Source organism: Molossus molossus, unplaced genomic scaffold (assembly GCF_014108415.1).
Source record: "Molossus molossus isolate mMolMol1 unplaced genomic scaffold, mMolMol1.p scaffold_m16_p_1, whole genome shotgun sequence".
NCBI classification, from domain to species: domain Eukaryota; kingdom Metazoa; phylum Chordata; class Mammalia; order Chiroptera; family Molossidae; genus Molossus; species Molossus molossus.
In genome coordinates this window covers 45,278,828-45,296,325 of record NW_023425344.1, presented here as the reverse complement: position 1 = coordinate 45,296,325, position 17,498 = coordinate 45,278,828, and the positions used below count along the sequence as shown (strand labels likewise).

General features: G+C 33.1%; 1 pseudogene; it reads left to right on the top strand.

The window, feature by feature from the left end:
* Nucleotides 1–5,104: 5,104 nt before the first annotated feature.
* On the top strand, nt 5,105–5,218 carry LOC118620991 (annotated as a pseudogene).
* Nucleotides 5,219–17,498: the final 12,280 nt, after the last annotated feature.

The following is a 17,498-nucleotide window of genomic DNA, read 5'->3' as shown; positions in this document are numbered from 1 at the left end:
AACAAAATATATACTAATACATGTTAGAAGCAGGGGAGATGAAACACAGTGATAATATGTCAATTTTGAAATTAAAAATTGCTTTATAAAAATTATCTAAAATGTTAGTCAGGATAGATAGCTGCTAGGGCAGGAGTAAGGGAAAGAGGGGAAAAAAAGAGGGAGTTTATCTCATTCACTGAACAAAAAAGTTATCATTCCAGATGTTCTCAAAAAATCTGGGAAAAGCCACAACAATGTAAAAGGGGGAACTTGAAATCTAATCTGTTGCCCAAGATATCCAGCAGGGGAACCTTGAAATCTATAAGAAAAGTATAAAACCCTTGAACCTCTACCGAGAGGGTCACCAGACTAGCTGAGTTACTTGCTTGTGCTTTATGCCAAGTGTATTCTTAATAAATTAGCTTGCTCTGCCTCCATAATAAATTTACTTGCTTTACTTTCTTTATAAATTTACTTGCTTTGCTTCAACATTGCTTTCTGACATTCATCTGAATTCTTTCTCATGAGTATAACAAGAGCTGAGGAAGAAAGAGCCCTCTTTCATTTGTCTCCAGTGACAAATGTACTTAATTCTAAGAAAGACAACAGATATGGCCTTTAAGAACTAAAAGCACATAATATAATAGATTGTTTTCCTAAGTTTTTTTTTTCATAATTTCAATGTCTTCTAAAAGACTTTACTATATTATTTTTATTAAATTCAACTATGTAGAAACAATATAACTAAAAATTTTGTGTTTCTACATAAATGTTCCAAATGACTGCATTTAGGTAAAAACAAAATCTTGTTTACAAATTTAGAATTAAAGTTGAAATGAAAGGAATATTTCTAGGTATAGCGATAGCACATTCTAGACTGAAGAGATGAGAAGTGTTGTAAGTACAGTGTTCAGGGTAGATAAGCAGAAACTTGGTTGCTGAACTACCTAATAATTTGATGGTTTATCAACCTTTAAGTGTTCAATAGACTTTATCTCTGAGCTATTGCATACATCTTTAAAAATAAGATTCCTAATATACCTAGAGCTCTCTGTAGTGTTATCTAGACACTATTAAACTTGGTATTTAATATCTACATGTTTAAAAGAGAAAACTATAAACTGAATTTATAAAATAATATATGTAATAAAATTAAATAAATTGTAGATATTTATCAGATGATTCAAATCCTCAACATTGCTATGCTTCGAAAATGATATCAGTCTAGTATAAATACTAGTAAAATGAAATAATACCATTTAGAAGTTTACATGTAAATGAGATACACTATAATCACTGCTCACTTTCCTCCTCCTAACTTACTATTTATTAATGAGATCTAATATATTACAAATATTACTTCCAGAATATTTATTTTACTAAGAAAATCTCCAGGTCATATGGTTATTTTATTTAATATTTCAATTTCTAATCAACTTCAGTATCATCTAGGTTATATTATTTTAATTTCTTGCCCAAAGTATATATCATGAGTATTCAAAAACATGAAATAAACAATGGGCAGAATATAGATATAGGTACTGTGTGTGTGTATAGATATAGATATATAGATATGTAGATATAAATAGATATATATAAAATATAAATAGGTTGAATAATTTTCTAATTCTTCAACATGTTTGAATAATATAGAAGAGCTCTGGAGGTTATCTAAATTTTCCAACACTAAGCTAATAATTTAGTGCCCTATTAATTTTGAAGCTAAAACAATGCTTTAAATTCTACTAATTAGGCCCTTTGAACTTTTTTGCCTGCAAGCAAACAGCTTGTTTGCCTCCATCTAATCCAGCAAACTAAATCCTTCTTGTTTCGGTAAAGCTTTAAAGTTATATGGCTTCGGGCAATATTGTTAAGTAAGATGCAAAACAAAGCCTGAAGCAAAGATGAAAAAATACTTCAGTAAAACATGCTGAAAACAATACTCTAGGGTTCATGCAAATTAATATAAAGTGGATTTACATTATTATATTATGAGGAAGTGAGCTTTACATTTAATTACAGTATAGGTTATTTTATAGTTTTACTCATCTGAAACTATTTTTTTATAACCTAGAAGCAATTTCTTGAGCTATTTTTTTCTGATAAGAATATGGTAGTTTATATACTAAACCATTAAAAAAACTGCACTTATTTTCATCAATGTGATTTCACTGGATTTGTCCATTTTATTGGAGAAATATTATTATAGCACTAAAATATGTATAAAGGACTGTGAATAATTCTTATAAACTTATGTAGAAAACATACTCTAAAACAAGATAAGTAAAAATATAGATTCTAATATTTATACACACTAACAGTTATTTTTTTCAATTTACGTATGGGTAGGCAAAGGTAGGTTTACAGTTGTATGTGAAATAGTTTACTCTCAATTATTATTTATTAATTACTGTATTATTTTTTATAAAAATAACTGTAACTTATGCAACTCAGTATACTTCAAACTATTATTAAATTTGCTGTATTTTATAATTACAAAAAAATAAAATCACCAATATGTCAGTAACTGTTTTTTTTGTTTGTTTGTTTGTTTTTTTGACTGTTTGATTTTTGTTTCTTATTTCCTTCTTATGTGAACTTTTTACATTTTCCAAAAGGTCACGTGACTAAATATTAAGCATGTATTGATAAAACTCTGATAGGTCATCCTTCCCTCTATTGCTGGCAAATGAGTATTGTGTAAAAAAGAGAAAAGAAAAGATCTAATCTCTCTGTATACTAGAATCTCCCTCAATAAATGCCAACATTTTAAATAATAAAATAATGTCTAAAATCATGTTACAATTAGCAAATACACGCAATATGGTACCCAAATCGCAAAATATAATTTATGTGGTCTTATATAATAGCATGAAAAAAATTTAATAAGATAAAATAATTAGGGGGAGTGGGAGATAGTTAACAGAAGGGGCTAACATAAGTGGAATAAAATATAGAAATTGTATTTTTTAGCCACCCTGTTTAGTAGTGAATTATATACTTTAAATGCTCCTTTATATTTAGACAAGAAATGCACAAGATGAAAATTTTTCCTAGTTAGGAGAACTACTTCAGTCAAGGAAATGCTATGTTGTTAATTATATTGACTTTAAGTGTCAACTGGGCTGGGTGAAGTTACCTCCATATTTGGTCAGACATTATTCTGGATATTCCTGCAAGGGTGTTATTTAGATGTGATTGTCATGTAAGTGGGTAGACTTTGAGTGGAGCAGATGACCCTCCATAATGTGGACAGCCACATACAAGCAGTTGAAGGTTTTAAAAGAATAAAGACTGCCCTCTTCCTGAACAAGGAGAAATTCTGCCTGTAGTCTATCTCTGGACTTGAACTGTAACATCAGCTCTTACCTGGGTCTCCTGCCTACCTGCCTATGCTGCAGATTATGGACTTGCCAGCCTCTATAATCAAGTGAGCTAATTTCTTAATATACATATACATACGCTATTGATTTTGTTTCTCTAGAAAACTTTAGCATATTACTACTTTAATAATAATAGCAAGAATTGATTACTTAATACGTGCCACACAATTTTCAAAGAGCTTTACATTTGCTAACCTAATTAATTATCAAATTAATTGCATAAAATACATACTGTTATTACATCCATTTTTACCAATGAAGAAAATTGGTACTCACACAATTGGTAACTTGCCCACATTTTCCGTATAAAATAGAAATGGGATTCAAATATAGGCATTTTGTTTACAGAATATATGCATCTAACCATTATGCTAATCTGTCTACATTGAAATGCAATCTGATGTTAGATTCATAGCAGAGTTTTTTACAATACTTTGGATAACATTAAGGGAGAAAAGCAGAATTGATATTATGAGTGAATTGATATTTAAAGAAAATCATACCCTACCATCATTTCAAGAAAATGTAGGAAATATTTGCTAAACCACCCTTTGTCCTTAATAAAATAAAAATATACTGATTATAAAAAATAAAATGATAAACAGCTAAAATACTGATCAAAATGGTATATTTAGAACTGGAGCTATTATATTGATTTCAAATGTTTACTAAAATATCTGTAAAGTTATAGCACAGAGCCCTGGACAGTTTGGTTCAGCACTTAGAGCGCCGGCCCAGGGACAGGAGGGTCGCGGGTTTGATTGCTGGTCAAGGGCACTACCTAGGATGCAGGTTTGATCCCCAGCCCTGGTCAGGGTCATGAGGGAGGCAACCAATCGATGTGCCTCTCTCACACCAATGTTTTCTCTCTTTCTCTCCCTCCTTCCCTTTTACTCTACCTAAAAATCAGTAGAAAAATATCTTCGGGTGAGGATTAACAAAACTATGTAAATATATGACACAGAAAAATGTAAAACTTCTACTACAACTGACATTCTAAGACTGGTAAAGACAACAAATCTCAAGCTGCAATACTCAAAAACCAAGAAGGAAGAGATATGGTGGGGGGAGGTGAAAAAGGTGCAGGAATTAATAAGTAAGAATTGATAGTTACAGAATAGTCCCAGGATGTATAATTAATACTATTCTAATAACTGTGTATGGTGTCAGTAGGTACTAGACATATGGGGAATCACTTTGTAAATTACATAAATGTCTTATCACTATGCTATACAGCTGAAAAGAACATAAAATAATATTGAATGTCAGCTTTAATTGAAAAATAAAATAAGAGAACAAAAGCATTTTTTCAGTTTGAAGAAAGGATAAATCATAGTCTCTGATTTATGCCAGTGTTCTTTAACATGGCATGGCATGGCATGGCACAGTCATAATGATAAGAATGAAAAATATTTCGGTCAACATTGAAACCTAATATAAAATGTATACCAAATAGAATTGACAAGCCATCTTTCCCAAATATTTATATTTACTATATTACATGGGTTCTGTATTTTTATTTGTAAAGTGTAGTCTGTATCAAACTAATGTAATTACTGTTATATTCAGATTTAGATTTATCATTTTGCTTATATTTTCTATTATTTTGTTCCTAGTCTCCTCTTTTCTTCTTTCTTCTAGATTAATAGAAAAATCGTATCGCATCTTAATTACTATTGAGAACTATAGCTATTTGTTTTATTTTCAGTGCTTGATTGATAAATTATATATAATAACACATTACTTCTAGGCCTTTTGGCTAAGATCAAGTATAGTATCTTTCTTATCAGCTTAATATAATATGCATCAGTAATTTATCATGTTTTCTTAGAGTTAATATTTTACTACCTCACATTAAGGTAAGAACCTTTACAATTTTTTTTTTCTTTATTGATTTTAGAAAGAGAACAAGGGAGAGGGAGAGAGAGAGAAAGAAACATCAATGAGAGAGAACATCTGTTAGCTGCCTCCTGCATGCCCCCACTGGGGATTTAGTCCACAACCTGGACATGTGCCCTGACTGGGAATCAAACCAGTGACCTCTTGGTGCAGGGCTCGATGCTCAACCACTGAGCCACATTGGCTAGACAAGGTAAGAACCTTTTAATAGTACAGTCTAATTTACCACCCTGTTCTTTGCATAGTCATTGTCACATATGTTATATTCACATTGCTTTTCCTTTTTTCAATAAGATCTGAGTTTGAACCTGGTGTTACTTTTCTTCAGCCTGAAAAACTTCCTTTGGCTTATATACAGATATGTAAATAAAAATGTTTTTATTTTTCATATATATATTCCTCACCTGAAGACATGCTTATTGATTTTAGAGAGAGGAGAAGAAAGAGAGACATTGTACTTTTTACTGTACTTTTTTCCATAACAATTTATGCTAATTTAATATGATGGATGTCGTAACTTAGTAAATTCAAATCTAGGCATCTAAAAAGCAACATGTTCACAATGCACTTACACCACACAAGCCACAGTTACAAGCAAAGCAAGTCCTTCCCCCTTAGACTAGTACTGCTCTGGCTCTTGCTCCAACCACCTCTACCATCTTTCATCCTTCCTCATCTGTGCATCACCAGGGAGCATGACCTAAAGGGTTTGTAGATTTTACCAAAGGAATGAAAAGTGGATTTCCTAACAAGATAGCTTCTTACCCATCAGCAATACCTCCAAGCAAGTAGCTTTCTAGATTTGGAAATAGGTTGAGAAGAGAAATAGTGGGCAGCCCTTTGGAAAAAACCACTCTCCTGGGGCCCCTGCTTCTGTTGAGCTTTGGTGTTGCTAACCTGCTCCAATCTTGTCCTTGGCATGATTCCTTTCAAACACAAGTTGTATTTTTGTGTGCACCTCAGCTGATCATGAGAATGATAGTCTTAATAGTTGGAAGAGCTGTTGTAGTTAGTCTCCTTAAAACAAAACTGGGTAGGCTTGATTTGACTGGCCTACCAACCAATAATACAACAGTGAAAATAGTGTGGGAGAAACTGGCTCTTATTGTTTAAAAATCACTGCTGCATCCTATTAAATTTAACAAGGAAAGGAATGACTGTGCCAATAAAAGGTTTCTCCTTCAATGTAAAAAATAAATAAATAAATAAATAAATAAATAAAATAAAATATAAAGCAACATGTCTAAAATTTAGCACATTATCTTTTTCCAAAACCTTCCTACTTTTGTGCATTTATTTATGTATTTATTTATTATTTATTTTATTAATTAATTAATTTTTGTTATAGATTGTTCTGTTTTTCCGCTCATTGACACCCTCCTCCCAATCGTGCCCTGCCCCTCCTCCCCCAGCATACTTGTCTCTGTCCATTGGTAACAAATACATGCACATAAGTTCTGTGGTCTATCTCTTCCTTCCTCCCATCCCCATCTTCTGAGGTTTGTCAGTCTCTACCCCACATCTATGTCTCTGGGTCCATTCTGATCATCAGATTATTTTGTTCATTATATTCCACAAATAAGTGAGATCATGTGATATTTGTCTTTCTCTGATTGGCTTATTTTGCTTAGCATAATACTCTCCAGGTCCCTCCATGTAATATCAAATGATAAGAGATCTTTCTTTCTTACAGCTGCATAGTACTCCATTGTGTATATGTACCACAGTTTTTTATCCACTCATCTATTGATGGACACTTGGGCTGTTTCCAGATCTTACTAACTGCAAATAGTGCTGCCATGAACATATGGGTATATATATTCTTTCTGATTGGTGTTTCAGGCTTCTTAGGATATATTCCTAGGAGTGGGATCAAAGGATCAAATGGCAGTTCAATTTTTAATTTTTTGAGAAAATACATAGTGTTTTCCATAGTGGCTGCACCAGTCTGCATTCCCACCAGCAGTGTACTAGAGTCCCCTTTTCTCCACACCTTTGCCAACACTTGTTGTTTGATGATTTGTTGATGGTGGCCATTCCTACAGGTCTGAGGTGATACTTCATAGTTGTTTTAATTTGCATCTCTCTGATAATTAGTGATGATGAGCATTTTTTCATATGTCTCTTGGTCATTTGTATGTCCTTTTGAGAAATAGATCTGTTTACGTCCTCTGCCCATTTTTAATTGAATTGTTTGTCTTTCTTCTTTTGAGTTGTATGAGTACTCTGTATATTTAGCCCCTCACCTGATGTATTGTTGGTAATTATGCTCTTCCATATAGTGAGTTCCCTTTCCATTTTGATGCTTGCTTCTTTTGCTGTGCAGAAGCTTTTTAGTTGGATATAGTACCATTTATTTTTTTTTTCTTTGTTTCTCTTGCCTTAGACATTGTATCAGTGAAAACTCTGCTGCATGTGATGTCTGAAATTTGTTGCCTACATTTTCTTCTAGGATTTTTATGGATTCACAAGTCACATTTAAGTCTTTTACCCATTTTGCGTTTATTCTTGTATGTGGTGTGAGTGGGTGGTCTAACTTCATTTTTTATACATGTAGCTGTCCAATTTCACCGACACCATTTATTAAAGAGGCTGCCTTTATTACACTCTTGCCACCTTTGTCAAATATTAATTGAGCATAATGTCTTGGGTCAATTTCTGGGTTCTCTGTTCTGTTCCACTGATCTATCTGCCTGTTCTTGCGCCAGTACTCGGCTGTTTTGATTACAATGGCTTTGTAGTATAACCTGATCTTTGGTATTGTGATTCCTCCTAACTTGTTCTGCTTTTTTAAGATTGCTGTAGCTATTCGAAGTCTTTTTCAGTTCCATTTAAACTTCTGGAGTATTTGGTCTGTTCCATGAAATACGTTGGTGGTATTTTAATGGAGATTACATTTTATTTATAGATTGCTTTGGGTAGAATGGGCATTTTAATGATGTTGATTCTTCCAATCCATGAACTAGTATACACTTCCAATTTTTTATATCTTTCTCTACCTCTTTTTTCAATGTCCTATAATTTTTTGAGAACAGGTCCTTTACTTTTTTGGTTAAGTTATTCCTAGGTATGTTAGTTTTTTTTTCTGTTCCTTTGTACTTCTGTGGTGTCAGTTGTTACTTCTCTTTTGTTTCTGATTTTGTTTATTTGGGTCTTCTGTTTTTGTTTCTTGGTGAGTCTGACTAAGGGTCCATCAATCTTGTTTATCTGTTTAAAGAACTAGCTCATTGTTTCATTGATCTTCTGAATTGTTTCTTTAGTTTCTATGTCGTTTATTTCTGCTCTGACCTTAACTATTTCTTTCCTTCTACTTTCTCTGGGTTTTTCTTTTTGTTTACTTTCTAGTTCTTTTAGTTGTGAGGTAAAATAGACAATTAGAAATTTTTCGTGTTTCTTGAAGTAGACCTGTAGTACTATGAACTTCCCTCTTAGGACTGCTTTTGTTGTGCCCCATAGATTTTGTGTTGTTGTGTGTTCATTGTCATTCGTTTCCAGGAAGTTTTTAATTTCTCCCTTTATCTCCTTGATAACCCATTCATTGTTTAATAACATGCTATTTATCCTCCATGTAAAACCTTTCTACTTTTAAATCCATGATTTCTTCTTCTATCAATTGCAACATACTCATGAAATACACTATAATATTTTACCTGGCTTCTTCAAATAGCTCTTTTACTGGTTTCTCTATTTCAAGACTTGCTTCTTTCTAATCTTTAATCTTTAATCATCAGAATTGTGTTTTTGAGCCATGAGCTTAATATATGACCTTTCTTAAAAAGACAAATTATGCAGTGATATCTGTTTTACTTTGTAAAATAGAAAGTTTCCCAATGGTATTTTAAGTACTACTATTATTTCTAATTATTTACCTTTATCCTTTCATTTAATATAAAAATACTTAAATGTTATGTGAACATTGATAAAATTTGAACAAATCATCCTAACTGTTAAAAATTTTGAAAAGCAAAGAATAACAACAACAAATATATTCAAAACCAAGTATTTTGCTGGAATCACATACAAGAACTTAGCTAAAATTGCATAGTTAGGTTCTATTTGAATGAGTATTCATTTTGAATACAATATCCCATAGACCTTTTATCATTTGCCATATGTTACATAATTTCATAAATGTTGGTATATGCTATGAATATGCTGCAAATTAACAACATTTGTTGTTTCTGGAGGGAAAATGAGAAAATAATTTGGCAAATGTCAAGTTTGGTTCATGTCAAGATGCTTTTTGTGTCATGATCCATCATGGAAGATTAAACAGATATGTTCTACTAAATAGATCAATTTCGGGGCAGCAGCTGTGGCTGACATTCTTTCATTTGGCAGATTCATTCCACCTGACTTTAGAGAAATTGCTAAAAATGATGTTTTCATAGTATGAGTATGTATTTTATTTCCTTTGCCCAATGTAGTTAGCCTTGCAGAAGAAAATAATATTTTGTTATTTTATGTATTGAGTTGAAAATAGCTACTATAGTTGCTTTATTCATATACCAATAATTACAAAGTAAATATAACATAAAACTGCATACCTCTAACATTTATTTTAATAAAAGTGAAATACCTATAAATATAAAAAATTGTTCTGAATAAAATATAACAAGATTTTGAAAGCTCAGAATGAAGATGGGTATCAATAATGTTCATTGTCTCTCATGGTATTAAAAACTACATATAGTATTAAAATTTATTTTGGGTAGAAAATCCATGGTTCTTCATATTCCACAACCAAGAGGTATTTTAAGTGTTTTGCTTCTGATTCCCTGATAAACAAAACTGTGACCCAAATTTTCCATCATTTTACACCTACTCTCCACACTTGTGCATTTGTCACAGTTCTGCTATAGAATTACTTCTCACAAAGAAGACATTTTAAATACATTTTTACTAAGAGCATAATTTAAATAAGTTTAATTTATGTATGAAAAATATAGACTTCTATGTTTTGAACTATTCTGAATTTTTCTCTTACTTGAACTTTTATAAGTATAATGAATCATTAACTAAGAAACAAAATAAAAAATGGATTCAAATATCTGCATTTATTCTAGAGATTGTAATGTAATTAATGTAATGTACATAGATTATCACCTTTACCATTCATAATAGACTGTATTATCCCTATTATGTACATCAGAAGTAGAGATCATAAGATATTAAGCTTGGCTGGTGTGGCTCAGTGGTTGAGCATTGACCCATGCACCAAGAGGTCACAGGTTCAATTCCCGATCATGGCACATGCCCAGGCTGTGGGCCAAATAACCTATGTGGGTCATGCAGGAGGTGACCAATCGATGTTCTCTCTCATCAATGTTTCTATCTCTCTCTCCTTCTTCCTTCTTCTCTCTCTGTAAAATAAATTTAAAAAAATATTTTTAAAGATATGAAAGTTTGATCCAGTTACATATTTAGCAAGTAGTAGTTGGAATGCAATGCAAGTCTATCTATTCAATAAACCATGTTCTTAATCTCTGTGAGGAAATTGATGTAATAGCAATCACGTCCTTGTGTCTGGAGTGAGGGATATGCAATGGTCTTCCAATAACTCGAACAACATGAGCTATTCTTTACTCTGAAGAGACATAATCATTAATTCTTTTGCTATCTACCATGGACTCCTTTAACTGATATGTGAACTTCAACAGATCTAAAACCACATATGTAATTATCTCTAGTTGTTTATTTGAAGATTATAATGTGGAAGCTTTACCCCAAGTTAATTTTTATATAAAAGTTAAAGTAATGTTATTATTAATGTGAGTCAGCATATTTTCAGAGAATGTTTACACTAATTCCTTATTCCAAATCATTTTTAAAACTCCAGAGATGAATAATCCTTGCAGGAGATTAGCCTGCATTTTAAAGCTCCAGTGATCCAGATAATCTCCTTGGGGAATTCATCTCACAATTTAGTGTTCCAAAGACAACACAGCATTTTCCTTAAAAAATACTGTTCACAATATAAATTTAAAAATAAAGAAACACGTCCTTGTGTCTATATCTATTTGCAAATATATTTTAAGACTGTACTTCAGTAATTTCAGAAATAAGCTATTTTCATTTCAAATATGTCTATTGTTTTGTTTTGTATGTTTAAACATATAAACTAAGGTATTTACCACTTAAATGCATATGTGATGGTGGTAAAGGACATTGTATACTACTTTCTGCAAAGCACCCAAGGAAGCTTCCCAGTGGATTCATGTAAAGGAGACATAAATATTGACGGTGACTTTTTTTTAGGAAAAAAGCATGAGAAGAGGCACACATAACATTATACCAAAAAAAATAAACAAACAAAAAACATGAGTTTTCTTTTTCAACGCCAAGCTAGAGAATCTATCTCTCTGAATATTTTAAATGTTTAATAACGCAGCGGAGAATGCACCATCACCTTCAGACCTCTGCACAGCTTCCACAGGCTGGGTGTTGGACCACAGATGGATGCTGTTTAGAAACAGGACTGCAGAGGAGTACAGTCCAGAATCAGAAAATTCCCTTCATAGCAAGAACCAATCAGTGAAGTAAAATAATTTAAAAGAATGAGAATTTAACTACATGAAAAACATGACTTACTGTATCATAAATCATATCTATAAATTGTTTGCTTTCTTTTTAAAAACTTGTACATTTTTACAATTGTATCAAATCATATTGAATGTGTGGATTACCTAATGGTCCAGATCCTACATGGATTAGCTTAAATCAATAGTAATGAAAGCAATTAAATAAAATTTAAATCTTACCTCTTCTGTTGGGTTTGTTAAAGAGAAAAACTACAGGCCCAAAATGATGTGGTCACTGGTGCTAACCAAACCCAGATTTAATACCTGATCTTATTGCTGTTTCAGCCTTGCCTAGAACTATAATCTTAATCAAGTTGTCTGGAATTTTCTGGTCATGCCATGGTAAGGTAATCTGTAACTTGGGGGTCTCTCCATCCCACAAATGAAGAAGAGGCACTCTGCATAATTAAACCCCTTACCTTTCCCTTCCTGCCAAAAGATACTCGGTTCTAAAAATAATTTTTTGTTTGTTTGTTTGTTAATAGGTTCCTTGCCCCACCCTTCTTCTGATAAAAACCTATCATTTTGTACAACTCCTTTGAGCATAATTCCATAGGGGATGCTGCCCAATTCATAAATTACTTAACAAAACCAATTACATCTTAAAATGTACTTGGTTGAATTCTGTATTTTTTAATATGTTGTATTTTCTGGGAAACTGAAACCTAGATGAAGATAAGCATGTTGAATATATTGGAGGGTACTCTCAGGGACAACTTCTTTGAGGACATAAAAAAAAAAAAAGGAGAATTGGGCATAATAGAAAGTTGAACTGTGATGCAGAAACTTTGCCTCATGGACAGCTCTGGACCTGACATGGCTTCTCAAAGTTGTCCTATCTTGAGTTCAGGAATCTGAGCCACGACACCATACACGAACATAACATTGTATACATCTGCTCCCTGGGGAGATAGAAACTACCTGGGTTAGGTAGATGCATTTAACCAAAAACAGTTCTCAGAAGGTGTCTGTATAACACAAAAGCCAAAAGTACTCCCTGCAGATGGAGAAAGTAGCGTGTTAGTAGAAAAGGGGACCTGACTTAGCTACTACACAGTTCACTATGCTCCTCCCTTGCAGTGCTCAAATCATTTTCTTGAGTTGTAAAGATGCTGTCATACAGAGAGTTTAACACTTTTCCCTATTGGTGGAAAGTAGGATACTATGCAGTCTCAGTAACTAGATTACCCATGCGTGAGAGGCCATGCTCAGGCCCACAAATATTCTTCATCCTTTCCACCATAGATATTCTGTTTAAGAGCATACTCTGCCATTCATATAGGGGGCTACAGACAAGACTGCCTGATGTCAGCTGGTCTAGACATTATGTTTACTTAAATGTCTTCTATGTGGGGGTGTTCTAGGGTAGGTGTTCCTATGTGATAGAAAGATCATACTTTGTGCACTATTTATGTCCACCTACATGATTACTCCCTAGACCTCCTAGTCACCAAAATTTTCAGTCTTTCTCCTTTCAGGCTATTAATCTATTTGCTCAGTTATTTATCAATGACCATGAATCAGAGTATAATTTTAGGTCACTTCTCTTTCCACACAAAATGGACTGTTTTCCTCACTGGTCATTCAGACACACAAATGAATTTAGCTGTTATGCAGTAGCAGTTCATTGTTTAAAACTACAACCATACAACACACCAACACATATGAATGTAAACTATGCTCTTTCTTCCTCTGTTAACTAGTCACGAAGAACACCTCATGTGGCCATCAGATAGAGCACAGGGAGAACCGCTGGCAAAACTGTGGTGATGACACAGTGTGTTGAACAACCTGCTTTTGGAGATGTAACCTTCCATGGATTTCTCATGCCCCTATCTGTCTTCCTGCAAAAATCAAGAATGCAATGTCATGACCACTCCTTACTTCGGCCACTTCTCAAGGCTATGTTTGCAATGAGAAACCTTGAAGGTTGAAGTAGTGTTTCTCCCAGAATAAGGACCAGGCTTGCTTTAAAAGAGGTGCGTTTCCATCCGGCTGGTGTGGCTCAGTGGTTGAGTATCGACCCACGCACCAAGGGGTCACCGGTTCAATTCTTGGTCAGAATACATGCCCAGGTTGTAAGCCAAATCTCTAGCGGGGGGAATGCAGGAGGCAGCCAATCAATGTTCTCTCTCACTGATATTTCTCTCTCTCTCCCTCTCACTTCTTCTCTTCCTAAAAAAATCAATAAAGAAAAAAATGTAAAAAAAAAGGGTGCATTTCCCAAAGTTAGCGTTTCTCAGCTGCCATGCTAGACAATATGCACAGTACTTAACTACTCCTTTCTGCATCACCCCTCCAGGACTTGGGGGATGAAAGAAATCAGTGATAATGAGAATCTCATGCTGCCTGCTCCGCCATGAATAAAAAAGTCCTTTATGCCTGTGTCAGGAGTTTCATGTCTTCTTTCTGTATCAATAAAACAGTAACAGGTATACATATTAGGCTGCAAATAACGTAATATCCTAGACCCTGGCAGTTGCTCATGAAGCTTATGTTTGCCCTCTTTTGTTTATAATAAATCCTGGATGTACTATTTACATCACATGAGAGATTACTGGTGGGGCCAACTAACCTTACAATTGTTGGTCTGAATTACTAATCTTTGGATAAGCGCTCTGGCTACATGGTCACTTCATTTTGCATAGTTAGGGGCCAAGTCAGTTATATACCAGGTGGTGTTAATCAAACAGTGTTTATATCTTGGTCATAAATAATTTGGACCTGTCTCAAAACTTAAATGAGTAATGGATATACATGTGTGTGTGTGTGTGTGTGTGTGCAAGTACACTGTAGAATCTTCATTTTGGAGGCTTATTAATTTGTTTATGAAAGGTACACACTGAAGAATTTAAAACTGTAAAGTCTGAAGTGTTGTGTTGATCAGCATTCCAGAAATCTCCCAAGGCTTTGCTGATTCATTAGAATACATAGAAACTAGCAAGTTGTGAAATCGATGAATTTTAACAGCAGCAATTTTAATAGATACTCTTCAGGGGTTTTCTGATTAATATGGATATCTTACCTCAAACCTTTTTAAAAGCAGAAACCTGTGCGAATTCATTTTATTTTGAGAAACATTTCCTTCGGTACAAACTCTACCATTTCATCAGTATAATGAAGCTTTGTGACTATCTCTACAGTGGAGTTGATTTCTGAAAGTTATACTGCCTCGTACATTCTCAGCAGTTCTGCACTTTTTGTTCCCAACTAATTTTATTCCTCTGTTGTATATAAAGTTGACAAAGAATGAAGTTTAGACTAATACAAGTAGGACAAGAAAATTTTAGTGTAGAAGAAGCACATTATAACAATGAGACACTAGGGGAAGAGATCAAGTAGTAAATGAACAAAGAAAATACATGCTGTTTGTTTCCATTATATACAATTCTAAAACATGTAAACTAATACATAGCAACAGAAAGCAAATCAATAGTTGCTTGAATGGGGAATAGAGCAGGAATAAGTAAAAGGAGAAAGGAAATTTTGGAGGAATAATAGGTACACTTCTTATTTTGATTGAATTGATGGTTTGGTTTCAGAGATAAATGTACATCTTTATTTATATCTGTAAATTACTATTCATATGTGCAGTTTATTTTGAACAATTTATTTCAATACTGATGTTTAAAATTTTTTAAGTTACAAAATATAACAAGAAATCTCAAGTTAGTCTTAGCTGAATACATCATTAAAAAAGAATCTTTTCTGCACTAATCATAAAACAAGTGATAATGAGAATGTCAAGGATAAATGATATCTTGCTATTCAAATTGAAGAAGCAGCACCAATAACCGGGAAGGTGGAGTCAGCTGTATTCCAGATCTGTAATGGAACACTAATGGGATTACCTCTCAGGAGAGTATGTAGAACAGAACACAGTGCTGCTCTGAACAACACAGCTAAGAACTGAAATGAAAACCTGTAGTTTAACTTGGAACTCGTAATGAATCGATAATACCAACTTATTCTGTCTAAATTAAGTTTTGATTGAGCTCTTACTGGTAGGATAGATTTGCAAAGTGATGAAGAAAGTACTTATATATAAAAGACTGATGATTTAGTTTTTTAAAAAAACATATTGTTTACTCCATATCAGGCAATGTTTTAGGCATTGAGACAGCAGTGTGAAAAAACAAACAAAAACATTCTGACTTTATAGAACTTAATACATCATGTGATTGTATTTTCTCTAACAAGAGAGATATATTTTATTAATAAATGCACCTGATATCTTTTAACTGTTTCCCTGTTTTTCTCTGTACGCAAATCATAAATTAGAAATAAACAGGCATATTTAAGGTTTAGTTCAACACTGTTGGTCTATTGTTAGTATTACTTTGGTTGTGATGCAACTTAGTGCTTAAAGAAAATATATTGTGTGCTATTTGGGAAGATCTCAGTTAGAGTCCAATACTTCTATAGATTACTGAATGAATTAATTTTGAAATTATTTGTACGCTCTCATGTGACTGATCTTTCATATCAAGGTAGTAGTGTCTCATAAGAAAAGGTCATTTTGGATTGTCTGATTTTTTTCCTCCCACAACGCTATGCTTGCATTCTGTTAATTAATCTTAATCATCTGATTGCTTTATCTGATTTACATTTCATGTATGTGTATATGTATGTATACACACACACACGCACACACACATACACACACAAAAACACACACACATACATGGATATCTTGACTTCCATAGGTACAATATTACTTCCGTGCCTGTGTGACATATTTCATTTTCTACAACTCTGATAAATATATCATTTTTATCTGTTTATTTCCATAGATACATGTTCACCCAATAGTTTTTCTCCATCATTTTCACAAGTATTTTCCAGAAAATACTGTTATCAAGGGGCATATCATTTTCCTGTATTTCTATATGCTATTGTCAAAAATACTTAAAAAATAAAGTAGAACACATAACCAATGAGGAAACTTAATACCTGCTTTCTTATCCCTTATTATCACCTCATATCTCACCTTCCTTTTGTGTTACACTTGGAATAGAGTGAATTTTTCCTGCAGCTGTGAACACCATCAATATTGAAAAGGTAATGAAAAACTGCCTCCATGATCAATTTTCATGTTTTCTATGAATAAATGTTTCTTGATGTTTTTATTCAATACAAATTAATTTTTAAGGCAAGTATTCATCCTTTGGAAATTAAATATAATGTGTTTGCTTGAAAATATTTCCATATAGGGATGGTGGTTTTGAGTATTATTTGTTGGTCCTTCATCTTTGAATTAGCCACTTGTAATTGACTGTGCTCTACAATGAGTGACTGTTACTAATATAATCACATTATAGAGATTTCTATATGAAAAGATTAACAGGTTTGGCTTAGCTAGCAAGAAATAAGTATCAAGAAAATAGTATTTTATTTCTCTTTAATGATTATTTAGTAACAATGTATTTTCTCTTAGAAAATAAGCAGTCAGTGGTAAATTGTAAAAATGAGCACCGATTTTTGTATTCCACTTTTACAAAATAACTTTGCAGCATCTTTCGTAAAGCAGTAGAGTCTAATCTTCTAGCCCTGCCACCTAGGCTTGACCATGGTGCCAGCGGATAGTTGAGTTGAGCCCAGATCAGAAGTATCCAGTCAAACCAAGACAAAATTACACTATTACAGATTCATG